This window comes from Dipodomys merriami, unplaced genomic scaffold (assembly GCF_024711535.1).
Source record: "Dipodomys merriami isolate MVZ:Mamm:240054 unplaced genomic scaffold, mDipMer1.0.p SCAF_4, whole genome shotgun sequence".
In the NCBI taxonomy this organism is placed as follows: domain Eukaryota; kingdom Metazoa; phylum Chordata; class Mammalia; order Rodentia; family Heteromyidae; genus Dipodomys; species Dipodomys merriami.
The window spans coordinates 4,880,531-4,898,261 of NW_027205603.1; the positions used below are offsets into that span (position 1 = coordinate 4,880,531).

The 17,731-nt window shown below is 46.6% G+C and overlaps 1 protein-coding gene across 8 annotated transcripts in view; it reads right to left on the minus strand.

Moving 5' to 3' along the window:
- Frmd4a (FERM domain containing 4A) overlaps positions 1-17,731 on the minus strand; it is a 526,608-nt gene that overhangs the window by 179,177 nt on the left and 329,700 nt on the right. The window contains exon 1 of one of the 8 annotated variants that reach the window (XM_069990395.1): positions 16,804-16,947. The exons of the other annotated variants lie outside the window; for them this stretch is intronic. The gene's annotated coding sequence lies outside the window, so the exon portion shown is untranslated. Of the gene's footprint in view, positions 1-16,803; positions 16,948-17,731 lie in introns of those variants that run through there. 8 annotated transcript variants of the gene reach the window in all.

Below are 17,731 nucleotides of genomic sequence, written 5' to 3' on the forward strand. Positions count from 1 at the left end.
ATCATGTTTTGCACAATCCCAAAAGCTAGAAGTGGAGTTGTGGCTCCAGTGGTAGAATGCTAGCTTTGGCACACACAAAAAAAGCGCACAGGGACAGAGTCTGGACCCTGAGTTCAAGCACCACTACTAGCACCAAAAAACGAAACCAAACAAACAAAAAAATGCACAGAAAATAACTACCACCACCACCACCACCAAACCAGGCATTTGATCATTTCTTAGTACTTTCTAGACATGAAAGCAATGGGCCAAAGTAGGATTGGATTATATTGAAATAATTCTCCTGCACAAAGAAAAGATAAATGCAAACTTGGGGGTGTGACGAGAGCAATAATTACGAGAGGGTTATTTTAACTAGCCGGGAATTACAACTCAGAAGACCACGAACACAAGAAATAAAAATAGAAGGCAAATGGTCAAACGACTCATATCCTTTGGCTCAGTCATTTCTCTCCTCTAGTCATGTATTCTAAATGAAATAGAGAAACAAAGGTAAGGGATTTATAGGTATAAAAGCTCCCCAGGGTGTGTATCCATTCAAGTGCTCTGAGTGTTTATTGCTAGTCAGGCATCTCACTGGATATACAGTGATAAAGGCAATTTTTGTTTCTGTACTTAAGATGATTCCAAGGGTAAAAGAAATACCAAGTTAACAGTACTTGCAGAGTACTGAGTGTGGCAACAGTGCTGGGTGGAAGATGCTTTGGGGAGGGGGCATAGGACAAAGAGTCATACCTGGTGGGTGGGGATGCCCTTTTGAGGAAGTACTATTGGTAGACCTTGACATCTGGCAAAGCAGCATGACTAAGAAGGGCTAGAGTGAGCGAAAACATGGCTTGTTGTGAATATGGCAGCATCTGCCCTGCAAAAGCACTGGAGGACGGGCATAGGCGGTGAGTGAGGAACAGACCCCTGTTTAAAAGCACAGACATCTGATGTCTGAGATGGTGAATCCCCTATGTGTCTGTGAGGGGGACTAAACACCATTGTCCAATCAACTTGATCAGAAGTGGGGCAGAAACAGTCTTTGTAAAGAGGATTCAAATTGCAAACGTTAAACGCAGTGTCTAGAGCAGGATACACAAGCATTTGGAAAAACTGTAGCGTAATTCCAAAATACATACTGACTTTCTCAGTCTGTGTATAAAAATGGACATGGAAGGCACGTTCATCAGATTTCCACATGATGAAGAGGTTTGGATGGTAGCTTCAAAGTGTAAACATTGGGACCAGGTTGTTTTTTTTTTTGTTTTTGTTTTTGTTTCTGTCAGTCATGGCGCTTGAACTCTGGGCCTGGGCACCGTCCCGAAACTCTTCAGCTCAAGGTGAACACTCTACCACTTGAGCCACAGTGCCACTTCCAGTTTTCTGGTGGTTTATTGGAGAATCCCATGGACTTTCCTGCCTGGGCTGGCTTTGAACGGAGATCCTCAGATCTCAGCCTCCTGAGTAGCTAGGATTACAGGCGCGAACCACCTGTGCCCGGTGGGACCAGATTGTTTATGGTTTGTTTCCCACTCACAGTTCAATGCCAGAAGCAAAGCATTCAGAACAGTTAACCATTTACAGTTAAACCATTTCTCGATTCTGGCTATCATATTTTGGGTAGGAAATGAAAGAAACTGGAGAAATCCAAGGAAGGACAACAAGATTGAAGATAGGGTTACCATATGATCTATTCTTACCAAGAGAGAAGTATGTGAGTACAAATTCAGGCTCTGATTGATAACATGGCAAGAACAAGCATGGACCAGGACCATCTTGGGTAAAGCTGGATGGGAAAACTTGCTAAATGGATGAGTATAATTAGAAAGGAGATGAACATTTGACTTGGCGGGCCAAAAATAGAATCAATGAGTGGAAGTTGCAAAGACACATTGGAATTCAATAGAAGGAAGAACGTTAAACAGGCATTATTGTTCAACATGGAATGGGTTGCCTGATTATCATGACTAGTGAACAGGACGAGGCAGGGGACCTCAGCCTGGGGGTAATAGAAGGGATTACTGAGCTCAGGTGGAAGGTGGGATCTAAGATACCAAGATCTCTTCCTACTCTAGTAAACTGGGATGGACAAAAGAGGAAGAAAATGCGTTCATCTGAACAGCTTATACATTGACTTGCCATGTTTCCTATTGCAGTATCACATGTTATTCGATAAAACAAATATTTACAATGTTCAGCACTGCTTCAGGAAACTTTAAAAACTGCAAGTGGCTCATGACTGGAATCCTAGCTATTCAGGAGACTGAGATCTGGGGATGGCAGTTCAAAGCCAGCCCGGGTAGGAATGTCCATGAGACTCTGATCTCCAATTAACCAGCAAAAAAGCCAAAAGTAGAACTGTGGCTCAAGTAATAGAATGCCAGCCAAAGACAGCAGCCAGGCCCTGAGTTCAAGTTCCAATACTGGCACAAGAAAAAGAAAATTGCACTGCAGATACACAGCTACAAACAAATTTTTCCTAGTTTGCTTTTTTTTTTTTTTAACATTACGGATTTCTCTTGTTTAAATGTGCAGTCAAATATTTTCTATTTAAAATGTAATGTTGGGGCTGGGAGAGGGTATAGCTCTGTGGAAGAGAGCCTGCTTAACATGCGAGAAACCCTGGGTTCGATGCCAGCAGCAAAAGTTAAAAAGGAAAATAAGATGTAACACTCTATGTGTTACATGCATGTGCCAACCTCTGTTTTGGTGGAGTAGTCCTGTGTTTGATAACCCAAGATATCAACGCTCCAACATCTAATTCAATCTGTCTTAATATTTTTGGCAGTACTAAGTTTTGCATTCAAAGCTTTGTGCTTCTGAAGCAAGTACTCTCCTACTACAGCCATGTACCCAACTCTTTTTGCTTTACTATTTTTCAGAAAAGGCCCAGAACTTTTTACCTAAACTGGCCTCAGACCTTTATCCACTTACTTACGCCTCTTGAATAACCAGGATTAAAGGCATGAACCACTACATCTGGATTTTGTTTTGTTTTGAGACAAGGTCTTACTATGCAGCCCAGGCTGGCCTCAACTTTCTAAGTGCTGGGATTACAGGCATGCACCATCATACTCAGCACAAGCTGTCATTTTGTTACATTTAAATCTATTTTTTGCTTGCCTTGTCTTCAGTGGGAGTCAAAGCAGCACTAGTTCAACTGTGGATCTCATCATTCAGTAAGTTTCCATATTTGTAAATTTTTCATTGGCCTTAAAATGACAATGTGTATAGAACTGTAGCAGGATGATATGACCACAATAAACAAATTAATAAATCTATACTTATATACTGTATCTCCTTATATATCTATTCACTGTTCAGCTTCATTGATAGTCATAAGATCATTCTGGTTCTTGGTGGTACTTAAGCTTGTAAGTCAGGGCCTTGCATTACTAGGCAAGCACCCTACTAGCCTAGAGACAGGTTTTCAATAGCCCATTCTGTAGAAAGCCTCAGAGGGCTCAGTACACCTGTCAGTTTTATAGTTCCTAGGCTCATGTGACCACAGGTCATGCAGAATCAACATGGCTATGCAGTTTGTGACAGCTGGCGCACCTGCCTCACTACACACGGGTGAGGATTTGGAAGTGGGTGCCCCTCTCCTTATCATGAGTGGGGAACTCTGACATTATCAGGGGCCATTTGGCTATCTATCAGATCAACTGAGGGCCATACAATACTATTGGTACAGGCAGATGGCCGCAAGAAGCCAACCAGAAGCACATAAGAAGCCTAGATGTCTATCCTGTCATGTACCCTCCTCTGCAATATGCAATCTGTGAATCCCAGTGGTCATAGCCTTCCTTGTTCCCCTCTTCTGAGATGTGCAGGTTGGGAAGTACAACTCCAAGCCATCTGCAAGCTTCTCAAATTCCACCCTTGCATCCTTCAAAGGCCTTGTAGCCTTTGAAGCAGAGTGGCCAGAGTCACCATAGCAGTTGCTAGGCCCCCAGGTCACCTGCTTTGACAGAATCTCAGGAACCTGAGTCCAGGGGCCAAGCTACACACCCAGCTTGGCATCACACCAACTTCCCCCATATCATCTTCCCCCAGTGACCATCACCCCAACTTCCCCCAGTGCTCCAGAGCTAGAAGACCACGAATCCTGCAGGGTGATCGGTGGGTGCTGACTTGGAGAGCTCATAAGCCGGCCCCTGCCCCTCCACAATAAAATGCCCAGGGAGAGCCTGGGAAGTGCTTGTATTAGAGGGCGTTTCAAGCTTCCCTGACATCTAGAGGGGACAGACAGTATTATCAGAGTTCTTCGGAAAGCTAGAACACCGCTGTCAGTGCTGGTGGGAGGTTTTTCCACTGACAGGTTGTTCCAGAAGGCTCCCAGACCTGCTTCTGGGGTCCTTGATGAGGCTGCACAAATTCCGGAACTGTTCCTAGCCACCCAGTGCCCTTTAGCAGCGGGGGGTACAGAAGCAGGCTTGGAAATGAGGGGGAAACAAACAGAGAGGAGCAGGAAGGAGGCAGGAGAGGGGTCTAGCAGCAGAGCTATCCCTACTTCTCACTCTGCAAGCCTCCAGGGAGAAATGACAGGAAACAAGGCGGGACGTACAAGTGCATGGACCAGAGCAAATGCAAGTTCAAAAAAGCATCCAGGGTACACAGCATTTGCCAGCAGTTGCAGAAATAAAGACACTATGTTGTATCTGCTAGTCAAATCAAAAATTCTAATTGGATACAGAACAATTTCTCTGAGCTTTCGGCAGGAGGTAATTATTGTGTTGACTACACACAGAAAAAAACAAGCCTGCAACTGAGCCTACTGTTTAGCTGTTTCTATGTGAGGAGGAACAAGGGATGTGAGGTTTGTTGGGTTTTTGTTTTTGTTTTTTGGTGTGTTTGTTTTGTTTTTTTTTTTTTTTTGGTCGGTCGTGGGGCTTGATCTCTGGGGCTGGGCGCTGTCCCTCAGCTCTTCAGCTCAAAGCAAGTACTCTACCACTTGAGCCACAGTGCCACTTCTGGTTTTCTGGTAGTTAATTGGAGATAAGAGTCTCACGAACTTTCCTGCCTGGCCCGGCTTTGAACCATGATCCTCAGATCTCAGCCTTCTGGGTGGCTAGGATTATAAGGGTGAGCCACCAGCAGCTGGCTTAGGTTTTTTTTTGTTTCTTTTGTGTGTTTTCTTTTTTTTCCCCAGATCAGTGTTGATTAAGAGATCAGCAACACTGATCTTCTCTTCTAGATTTAAAATGACAATGTTGATGGCTTAACAGGTCACCATGTTACCTGGAAATGTGGCTGTGATTACAGGAAAGCCAGAGTTTCAAATGCAGACAGACAGGAGGTGGTGGTGACTACAGTTTTTATCTGGGTGCTCAGCACTGGGTTTGAAAACACAAAAAATTCTCAGCTCATGTGGGCTTCTTGATCTTGCTTCTCCCCCATGGGGTTCCCCTCCATCTTCTACCCCCAATTTCTGTGCTATAATTCCCAAACCATAGGCTCCTCTTTGTCTCACATCCCACATCCAAACTACCCAGAACAATCTTGTTGGTTCTGTGTGTATAATACCCAGGACCCAGACTCTTCTACAGCATCTTGTCATCGCATGGCCAATTCTTCCAATCACCACCCTCTCCCTCCACCCCCAACTTCCTCAATGGAGCATCTGGTCCCCCATTGGCCCCTGCTCACATTGCTGGGCAAGAACTCTACCACTGAGCCACATCCCCATTTCCTCCTCACATTTCCCTTCCTACACTTTATTTTCACCCTATAGCATCCTACGTAACTCAAACTCGCCAAGGATAAGCATTTGTCGCTTTTCACCCACATTCCTGGAAGGTAGAAACATAAAGTAGTGAACATGTCTGTGGGGCTCAGACAGACGACGACGACGTGCTATTGGAGCAGATTTGCAAGGCTAAGCCTTTCATTGGAGGATTGAGGGCTGCAAGGAGTCAAATGAATTCTCTCTCCCCTTCCCCCTTCCCCCCCCCACACACATAGAGAGAGTGAGCTACTTGGCAGAGAGATGGGGTAACTGTCCTGTCAGGAAAACATGATTGCGGATACAAGTAAACAAGTAGGGCTGGGAAGGTGGCTCACTGGGCTGGGAAGGTGGCTCAGTGGTAGAGTGCTTGCTTTGCATGCATGAGGCCCTGGGTTCAATTCCTCAGCACCACATAAACAAAAAGAAAAAAGCCAGAAGTGGTGCTGTGGCTCAAGTGGTAGAGCGCTAGCCTTGAGCTGAAGAGCTGAGGGACAGTGCCCAGGCCCAGAGTTCAGGCCCCATGACCGACAAAAAACAAAAAACAAAAAAACAAGTAAAGAAATGAGAAACCCCACACTGACCATTCATAACTGAGTTACACTTCTGAGCACCTACTTGACTCCAGGCATAATGGCAGGCGCTTACTTATCAACAATAAGTAAGATTTGGTTCTTCTCTTAAAACTCTAAAATGGGCTGGGCGCCAGTGGCTCACACATGTAATCCGAACTACTCAAGAGGCTGAGATCCAAGGATCAGCCCAGGCAGGAAAGTCCATGAGACTCTTATCTTTAATTAACCAGAAAAAAATGCCAGAAAGGGAGCTGTGGCTTATGTGGTAGAGTGCTAGCCTTGACTGGAAAACTCAGGGGCAGTGCCTAGACCCTGAGTTCAAATCTCAGGACCAACACAAAAACCAAACCCAAACAAAACAACAGCAAAAATTTGTGGTGGGAAACATGAATCGACTACTTATCATGGGTTAGAAGACCACATTGGGACTGAGTCTAGGGGAGGTTGCTTTGGGAGAAAAGAAATGATGGCTATCAGCACAGAATCAGGAGCCAACACTGGAGGCTCCAATTAAAGGGTGAGTAGGTGTGACTCAGACAGAAAAGGGACTGGGGAGGTGGGGAAGGGGGGTGCCAGGAATGGAGGGAGTGCTGTGTAGGACAAGGGGGGGGGGTGTGGATCTCAGTGAGAAGGAACAATGGCAGAATCTGACATTTAAGATTAGTGGCAAGGCCGTGCGTGCGTGCATGCGTGCGTGCGTGTGTGTGTGTGTGTGTGTGTGTGTGTGTGTGTGTGTGTGTGTGTGTGTGTGTGTGTGTGTGTGTGTGTGTATAGAGGATATTAAAAGAAGCTACTACTAGATTGTAGTAAGCCTTTTTACAATCCCACGCTAAGGAGCATGGTCTACAGGGAATGAATGCAGCATGGGGCCAAGCAGAAATGGAGGAATGGGAGAGGGTTACATAATATGGTGGTGGTGGGGTCCCTAGGAAGCTGTTAAAGGATAGCTTGTGATGATTTTATTATGACTCAGGAATGTCAGAAGGGTCTGCACTATGACCTTGGAGGTGACTGCCTTGCTCTAAAAGAATCTAGGAAGCACATATAGGATAAAGGTGGAGAAAATTAGTGTAAAGGCTCACTACAGAGGAGCTGAATTCTAGTAATGTAAGGGAGAGGAAGCAGGAAGCAGATGAGTGAGTCAGACATCACAGGACAAGGATTTTTAAGCCTTAGGAGGAAGAGGAAGAAGAGTAGTCAGAAAACCACTGGTGGGTTCCATAATAACAAAGGGAAACAGCAAACTTTAGTGAACTCTGGAACTTCACCCAAAGGAGATGGGGAAGAGAATTTAGGGAACATGGCTAAGTAGCCACACAAGGAATCAGCCAGTTCAGAGCCAGTGTGGTAGAGACCATCACTCCCGCAGTAGGGTCAGATAAGAAGGAACAATCGAATGTCTGTCTGTCTGCAACCTCACATTTCTGCTAGCCAGGCAAGCTGCAGGATCTTAAAGCCTGAAGTGAGTATGATGTTTGCGGACTGACATTTTGCTACGCCCAATAAAAGACCAAAAGCCACAGCATAATCCTTATAGCTCATGGCATTTTTCACTTGAGTTCTGTTTGTTCTCTAAGAATGTGGTCAGTTCTATTGTTGAGAAGAAAAGAATCATAAGAAACAAAGGGCTGTGTTGGATATTATTCTTTGAATATTCAGATGTCTTTTGAATTTGGGAGTTGTATCAAAATAGCACAAAATCCTTATCGACTAAGTTACAACCTTAGGAAGAGGAAGGGAGACAAATTAAATTGCCGAGGGTTACAAAAGCCATATTTTCCACTATAAAGAAAGGAAGGAAGCAGAAACAAATACCAATGTATAATTTCTCCATAAAATGACAGACCCACTCCACCCTGTCCAGGCCAAAGATGACCATAAACTGTTCCCAAAGGCTCATCTAAAATATATCTTAGTCTTGGCTGTGGATATAATGTTCTATAAATACATTCCCTGTCTGTGTATTTGCTGTAATGCTTTTCATTTTGCTGCCTGTGTGTGTCTGTTTTAATCAGTCACCAAAGACACAGATCATCTCTCATTTTGATTTATTTTACTTATCACCTAGAAGGTTAAGTGCATAAATAATTTTGTCAACTATTATGCAAATTGTCATGTTGATTTCTTGTATTCCCATGAAACCACCCCAGTAGTTAGTTTCACTGGAGTTGGGTGGTTGGAACAATGAAGAAAAAAAACAATAACTAACCAGCATCCAGTCCTCTCACATCTAGCCTACTATCTCACTCACTTGATGCCATAATTTCTTGGGTAAAATATAGTAAACAGGAGCTCAAGCTCTTCCTAGCCATTGATAAGGAAAAGGAAGTTATCAAAGAATATTATGCAGTAGCTATATTTTTGGATTTTCATGTTACATGACTCTGGTGGCTCACACCTGTAATCCTAGCTACTCAGGAGGTTGAGGTCTGCGGATCAAGGTTCAAAGCCAACCTGGGCATTGAAATCCATAAGACTTTTATCTCTCCGGTCAGAGAGCAAAGAGTTAGAAGTAGAAGTGTGGCTCAAGTGGCTGAGTGCTAGCCTTAAGTGGAAAAATTCCAAGCCCTGAGTTCAAGCCACCGCAAAACTGACACACAAAGAGACAAAGTCATTAATTGACAGAATAATTTTAGTAATTCTTATTTTTTCACTCTCAATCTTATTTTTTCAAGATTGAAACTTTGTATTTTAGAAGACTATAGAATTCTGGCAAGGTCGGGTAAAATGCTCCATGCATGCAAAAGCAAAATCATCTTTCTCCTCTTTCTCCCTCACCTGCATACTCCAGCACTCACTGAGCCCCAGACAGGGCATAAGAGCCCCAGGCTCTCTCATTAGCTCTTGGTTATTCACCCCTATTCCTCCTTTCACATTCAGAGGGTTCTGTTCCATCCTGCCACCTATCATTCTTCATAAACTCTCCCTGCTTCCAATAATAAAGATTGCCAGGGTCATGCCTTTACGTGCAGAGCCCTTTCTGGAAGACAACGTGACATTTATCAAATATCAAATATTCCCCCACACTACCTCTCTCTATAAAATTTCAGTACTGTACATGCCTGTGTAACATTTATTTCTACTTCCACACCTAGTTCAGTGTGTTCTAACCCCCCACAGCCACCCCAACCCAAGTTAGCATCAAAGACCTTCAGGCCAACAATGGAGTGAAAAAGCAGAAATAAGGTAAAATGACAAAAATTCTGAAAGCCTTCCATACATTTTTGAGTGTCAGCTGCTTCGCGGGTATTATCTTATTTGATCCTCTGCATGTGACTTCCTTATAAAGTCAGAGAGATCCAGTCACTCGCTCTAGGCTTCACAGTTAGAAAGTGGTACCACTGGGTTGATGATTAAACTCGGGGCAGATCATGCCATAGTGTGCTCTGTACTTGCCACACGAGCTTATACTGTGTAAATTCACCGCATGGTGTGGATACCTTCGCCCTAGTACAGTGAGATCCTGGCAGGAGGCCATGGATACCTGTAAGCTCTTTTTCATCTTCTTCATTCACGTGGTCTACATAGGCCTTCCATTTCTAAAATGCTCTCTATCAAAAATATTCTATGGACCATCTGCCAATTACACAAGTGCATGCTTTGCAGACTGCACTAAACACTGATGAGCCCCGGTGCCCTCACAACCAGACCTATGGCTCTTGCTTCTCTTGCCTTCTGCACATGTCTCTTCTCTCCTGCCAAGACCTGCAGGCTACATCTGTGCTACTGGCCACTCTATAGTTCTTCTGTTGCAAAACACTCAAGCAGACCAATAAAAGAGGATTGAGAAGGCAGAACACTGAACTCCATTGTGCTCAGCTCTGCGGCTGCTTCATGTCCTCACCACCCTCCCCTTTTCTGCGTTCTCTCTGAGCAACAGAGAAATAAATATTGGGTATGTATTGGGTTCGCTGAAGAAAGCAGGAAGTGGGCAAGCCAGCACTATCCCTAGGCTACGTGTAGGTGTGTCCTCTAGTTCCAGATGGTTCTCTACTATTTGGGTTTGTAGTCTGGGTTTGTCCCATTTCTACACTTCTTCACAGACACGCGGTGAGAGCGTAATTGTGCATTTTATGGTTATGAATGGTACAGCCTGGCAACTCTCTGATTGTTTTCCATTCGCTGTCATGCATTATCAATCTAATTCCCCATTTCACGCCATTATCCCCCATGCATTCCTCATATAGCAAGGACAAAGAAAGGCCACAGCCTGGCAAAGATGGGAGCAACACCAGAAGAAATTCTGGTGAAAATGCTGGATTTCCAGCCTCAAGTTTGCAGGCCATAGATCTCGACTGATCTGAAGTGAAAAATACTGTTCAAAGGTTGAATGTTTTGCATTCACACCTGGCCCAAGATTGACAATGTATTTCTCATGGAGAAAGCTAACTCTTACCATGGTACAATCTAACAACAGGTTAGACCCTGACAAATGACATTTTATGTTAGATCTCTGGGGTTTGCAGGTTTCTAATGAAACCAAAAGAGATCAATTTGGTTGGTTTGTATAATGATGAATCCACACAGAAATTGCTTACTCAACAAGAATCTATAAAGGGATGAGCCGTCAGTTAAACAGAGTAGTGAGAATTAGGTGAATGTTTATGGTAGGGGTAGGGAGGTAGCTCTGCTGTAGAGCACTTCCCTAGTATGTAAAGGCCTTGCATTTGCAGCACTGCACAAAAAGTAAACAATGTCTGCAGTAGCCTGAGATTGGTCAATAAATGCTAAGCTAAGAAGGGGTATGTGAATGTGGCCAGAGTTCAGGCCAAAGAATATGCAGGTGCCAATGCTCTTAACCATGCACAAGATGTCTCCTGTGCTTCATTACTGATGTCTGGAACTCCACTTTGTGTGTGTGTGTGTGTGAGAGAGAGAGAGAGAGAGAAAGAGAGAGAGAGAGAGACAGAGAGAGACAGAGAGAGAGAGAGAGTGTGTGTGTGTGTGTGTGTGTGTGTGTGTGTGTGTGTGTGTGTGTATTTGTGTTTCCCAGTTCTGGGAGTTGAACTCAGAGCCTGGGCAATGTCCCTAACCTTTTGTGTTCAAGGCTAGTGCTCTACCACATGAGCCACAGCTCCACTTTCTGCTTTTTTGGTGCTTCATTAGAGATTCTCCTGCCTGGGCTGGCTTTCAGCTGTAGATCTCAACTTCCTAAGTAACTGGGATTACAGGCATGAGCCACTATCACCCAGCTGGAGCTCCACTTTCAAAAGAAAAATCCAGAACACACCCCAACAGATGAAGATCATGCTTCTAAGTAAGCGAGGTAAGACAAGTAACATCTCTGAATCAGTGTCAGTCTGGAGGGCAGTTACTTGTTCAGCAGCAAGCAAAGTGGCCGGCTCATTTTTTCTTGATTTTTTGGTAATACGCTGCTGAATCTAGCTCTTCTATTCCTTTCCAAAAACTATTACCTTCCTCCTTGCAAGCCATTTTCATCTTCAAAGAAAAGAGCATTTCTCTTGGGAAGAAAACATTCCACTTCCACTGATACAAGTAAGAACTGAGAACACACAGGATCAAGAGCACCCAAAATAAGCATCAGGAGAGATCTCAGGATCCTATTCATAGTTCTAAAAAACAAAGCCAGGGGCTGGGAAGGTGGCTCAGTGGTCAAGTGCTTGCTTTGCATGCATGAGGCCTTGGGTTCAGTTCCTCAGCACCACATAAGCAGAAAAAGCCGGAAATGGCGCTGTGGCTCAAGTAGTAGGGCACTAGCCTTGAGCTGAAGGGCTGAGGGACAGCGCCCAAGCCCAGAGTTCAGGCCCCACAACCGACCTGCCCCCCCCCCCCCAAGCAACAACAACAACAACAAAACAAAGCCACCAGTGGTAGGGCCTTTAATGCTGGGGGCGGGGTGTCTGTATGATTCCTCATAAGAGAAAGACAAGTTAAGCCTAGGGACCCAGGAGAGGGTGGCAGGGGTTGGCTTTAGGGGACTAAAAGGAAACTGCTGTGGTGAAAGTTTTAATAGGCTAGATTAATGCTGATTCGGAAAACTTCTGGCAGAGAAGAGCAGTGGCTCCATGTGTCTTTGTGTACAATAGTGACTGTCAAGCACAGCACTCCAAAGGCTATTGTACCTGCTCTAGAGACTCAGTCTTCCAGGGAAAACAGAAAGGCTGGAGTAGGGGCAGGGGGGAGGGAAGAATGGAAAACACTACCACCTACAAGGCCTCCTCTAGTTACAGCTAGAAAGACATTACATGATTTTAAAAAAAAATTACTCAAATCTCACCTGTCCCCAGCAGGTTAGACTTGGAGCAGTCACTCACCCCACATTCCCTAAGACTCTGATTTTCAGTAGAACCTAAAGTGTGGGACGGATTGCTCCACACCATAAAGTGTCCTTTGAACAGAGACAGCGAGCATCTTCTTTTGTTCTTGCATGACCTTTTCAAAGAAAGAGAGCAGCAGACAACACAGAACCTGATATGGGCAAGGTGGAACCATACCGGAAGGAAGATCCTGGAGAGGACACCTGGAATGCTAGTCTGATTTACCTGTGTCACCTGGCAAGGTAAGGGAGCTCCTCTCTTGCTCCTTTAGGTCAGGGGGAGAATTTATAGGATTTAGAACAAATTATCACTGAGATCATTACCCTGTTGTCCTGTGGTAAGACCCTAGAAATCACTTCTAATAGAGACACTGTAATATTCTACAGCTAAGAAACGTACAGAGAGAATTTCTACCACAATTTTTACTGATCCATCAGATAATATCCCCAAAAGAGAGTTAGTGAGTGGCAAAGTCAGACTTAGATGTTCTGATTACTGTGTATAGTATGGTTTAAAGTAACTTCATAAGCTAGTTAATTGTTAGCAGGCTTATTTTGTTTTTTGGCAGAGGGGTAGCTTGGATTCATTTACCTAAAATTTCTCCAGAGGTGGTTTTATTTGTTTATGCTAGTCCCAGAACTTAAACGCAGGGTGTGAGCACTGTCCCTAAGCTTTTGTGGTCAAGGCTAGACCTTTACCCCTTGAACCACACACTTGTTGTGGTTAATTGGAGATAACAATCTCAAGGACTTTTCTGTCAGGTCAGCTTTGAATTATGATCTTAACCTCCTGAGTAGCTAGGATTACAGGCATGAGCCACTGATGCCCAGCTCTTTTATTATTTTTTAAAGATGTATTTACTTATGAAAAAATTAAGAATAAAGCTTTTAGAGAATAAACTACTAGTCAAGTTTTCAGGCATTAAAGATAAGTATATACTTCTAAGAAACCATCACCTGGCTAGCAGGATACATGTAAACAGAATTATAAGCATCATACACAAACACACCCCAGCATAAACAATGTGAGCACAAGTGACATATTTACATGGTAAAATCAATAATGACCTTTTAAGTCTCACCTCCACACCACAGTGAAAGCAGCTCATACAGCATCTCATTCCTTCAATAGAAGATTTTCTGAACTTCCTCCCCAACCATCCCCCATCCCATCTTCCCCCCTCCCCCCAAGCCAACCATAGAGCCTCCATCCACTGTAGAGCTGACCCAGAGCCTTTCCTTGACAACTTTTGCATATCCACTATCATCAAAGCTTTCTCCTAACTTCTAGAACCCAAGCAAGAAGGCACGTAGATTCTCTCATGACCTCTCCCTGTAACTCTGCTGTAACAATTAAAGCACTGCCCTGTACATATGGGAGTCAGTTCTCAGGGAGGCCTCAGTTTCCCTGATATCAAGATCATGCTAATGGCATTCCATTGCCAGGCTAATGGAGGGGTAGGAAAACATGATAACAATACAAAGAGGCTAGTAATAAAATTAGTCTAGGATGAAAATAACAGCAAGAGCCATGGCACATGACACTTGATCAGGGCAAAAGCTGTGAAGAGATTTCTGACGCTTGTTCCTACTAAAACCAGCCCCCTTTAATTCAAGGAAACTATTTTTTTTAATAAAAAAAAGTTATCTTTAGGAAGTGAGGTTGTTCAAAGTGTATGTGTAAAGAAATATCACAATAAACCACTCTCATACTGTAAGTGTACACTAATTCACACATAAAAACGTAATCTCTACCCACACAACTCTGTGTGTGTGTGTGAGAGAGAGAGAGAGAGAGAGAGAGAGAGAGAGAGGAGAGAGAGAGGAAAGAGAGAGGAGAGAGAGAGATAACTGGGGCTTGAACTCAGGGCCTCACACTCTCACTTAGCTAAAAAATTCAAAAAATTCTTGCTTGGCTCACCAGAATCTGGAAGGCCTTTTGCTGATTCACTGGAGAGAATAGTCTAACCAACTCTACCCAGGCTGGCTTCAAACCACAGTCCTCAGATCTCAGCCTCCTGAGTAGTTAAGATTATAGGTGTGAGCCACAGCACCCAGTACTAACCACAAAACTTTGCATACAGCATGCTCCTTCTTTCAAAATACCTGGAGGCAACTTTCTAAGCACGGGTTGTATGGCTGAACAATACAGTATGAATTTCAAAGCCCACCCAAATGCTGCCTCCAATTAAAATAATTATAACTATGCAACCTCTGAGGATTAAATGTCTGCTAATCCAAGAGCCCCAGACAGATCTCTCAATCTTATTGTCTTAAACAAATCCAAATGTCATTGGTGGCAGAATAGATCCTTCTGACAACAGAAGACAATGTACAACTTGGCTCTTCTGAAATATGAGGTAGTAAGACACAAGGAACGGCATTAGAGACTCTGGTTTTCTGGGACCAAACGGATGGGTTTGATGTAATTTAAAGACCATAAATAAAACACTGAAACACACACACACACACACACACACACACACACACACACACACACACACATCCCTCCTAGCGCCAAAGCACTTGGTTGCATAGTTTAAGAATAGCATATATTGCTTATCTCTACAAATTCTAAAGACAGTTGCATCTAGCTCCTGAGATACTGTCCCCAGAGTCTGCGGTGGCTGCCTTGCATGCAGTCAGCAGTAGGTCCTAGGTTAGCTGGTGCTTTCCCATGTCCCTCACATGTATAGAAAGAGTGGTGATGGATTCTGAGGTGGGAAGGGACTGGAGTGAGGTGGAGGAGAGGAGGGGAAGAGGAGCAGCTGAATGCTCCCAGCAGTTGAAGGCCCGCTGTCAATCCAACATTACAGATGAGCCATCTCCCATTTAGAAATGTGGCTGTCTGGGTTTTCTGCACATCCCTGTCTCTCATCAGAATCTGGGAGGATTCAAACTGAAAGGAGCCAGAGGCGGCAGTGGCAGCCCGGGCTGGGCTGTTCCATTCACAGGGGAGGCAGAGCCTCCTCCATTCACGGTGGGGTCAGGGAGTCCTTTTGCTGGCACTGGATCTCCTATCTCAGCAAGCTGCGCTTCCCGGGAGGGCGGGCGCTTCGCAGGCATCATTCAGAATAAGGATGTCCGTTAAGGAGCCCGCTGCCAAAGCTATTATTAGAACAACCATCCCTTGGACATTTTGCAGAATTTGCTTGGATCCACTGAGCAGTTACTCTGCTAATAGGGGATTGGAGAAAGGCTGGTGACACCCAGGCACACACGGCCCTCCCCCAGGTTCCCAAGTGCAGGCAGTAATCTTTCCTGAATTCACCATGCAACAACATCTGGGCAGCTGCCTACAATACAGAGGCACTACACGTGTGTGTGTGTGTGTGTGTGTGTGTGTGTGTGTGTGTGTGTGTGTGTGTGTGTGTGTGTGTGTGTGTGTGTGTGTGTGTGTGTGTGTGTCTTAAACTCAGGGCCTGGCCACTGTCTCTGAGCTTTTTACGGCTTAAGGCTAAATAAGCACTGTACCACTTGAGCCACAGCTCCACTTCTGACTTTTTTTTTTTGCTGGCTAATCGAAGATCAGTGTCTCTGGCTGACTTTCCCTGTGGCAGGCTGGCTTCGAACCGCGATCCTCAGACGCTTGGCCACCTGAGCAGCTAGGATTACAGGCGTGAGCCCCTGGCTGCCCATTTAATAATAACAACAACAACAGCAATAACAATAATAAGCAGGTACTAAGAGGGGGAGGAGGGTCTCAGGCCTGAGAAGCTCTCCCCCTCCCTCTGGCCAGCCTGGGGTTCTCTCTGCATCCAACTTGCCGCAGACCTCCCGGAATGGGAGAGCCGGCTTGGGCGGTCCGAGGCTCCGAGGCCCGGCCTCCGGCCACCTTGCTGCCCAAGCGCTTCTCTCGGCCACCCCAGGGCAGCACTGCGCTGTCACTTCCAGAAAACGTGAAAACCAATTAAAACATGAAACACCCAGCTGGCCCGCAGCCCTGCCTTTCCCCCGGCCTCCCTGCCCGGGGAACCCCGGGGAGCGCGGGAAGGCAGGGCGAGGGAGTGGAGTGGGCTGCACCCCACGTGGAGCTGGCATCCAAAAAATGTAACCTAGGCGAAATAAAAAGCCTCTGGCCGCCCCCAGCCCGGGAATGGGGTGGGGGACCCCCCCTCCACCCCCGCGTTCGGGTCGCCCAGCCCAGCCAGGGGGTGGGGTGGGGGGCTGGAAGGAGAAATACCATGCTGCATAATCAATTGTCTGCCTGCCGCCGCAACTGGGAAACAAAGACACATTACCTTCTATTTTTGGCGCTTCCAAGTCAGCCCAGGAACTTGGGGTCTTAGGCGGCTGCTCCACGGAAACCGGCGTCCCATCCGCCCCCGGGGTGCAGGCCCGTGGCCTAGCCGGCGGCCTGGGCGCCCGGCGCCGCCTCCTACTCCTTCTCCTCCTCCGCCTCCTCCGCCTTCTCCGCCCTCTCTGCAGCAGCAGCCCTCCCGCCGCCGGTGCCGGCGCTCCCGGTCCCCGGTCCCCGTCCCGGTCCCGCCCCCGCCGCCGCTGCTGCCGCCGCCCGCCCCGGTCCTCCGTCAGCCCATCGCCCGCTCGCGCCCCTCACGCCGAGCCTGGCCACGCGCCAGGGCGCACCGCCGCCGCCGGCCCGCCCCTCGCCCGCGCGGGGACCTGCGGCCCGCGGCGCCCGGCCCGCCGCATGGTGTCCCCGCGCGCCCCGGCCCGCCAGGCCCCGGTGGCCGCGGATGGTTGGTGTCAGAACCGGGTGCGCCTCCGCGCCGCACGATCCCGGGACAACAATGAGCGCCCCCTCCGAGCCCCCCAAGTCGCCCCGGAGGAGCCGGCTCCGCTCCCAGCCTCCTCTCTGCGGCACCCGCCAGCGAGACAAAGTTAGCGCCTGGCCGTGATCCCACAGAGGCTGCGCGCGTCCCCTGCGCGCGCGGGGAGGCCGGGGACCCCCGCGCCGACACCCAAGCGCCCCCGCCTCTCCCCCACGCCCCACCAAAGCCACCAAACGAGACCCCACGAGGAGGCCCACGCCTACCCTGCGAGCCTGGGGGAAGAAGTCAACTCCCCGGGCACTAGGCGCGGCTCCCAGCCCCTGATCTACACCGATTAGCTTGAATTTTAATTTCCCTTCAACTCTGGGGTTGGGCAAGTTGCTGCGAGATAACCTAGCCAAGGGTGACAGTCAGGGATTCACAGAGTTCCCGGGAT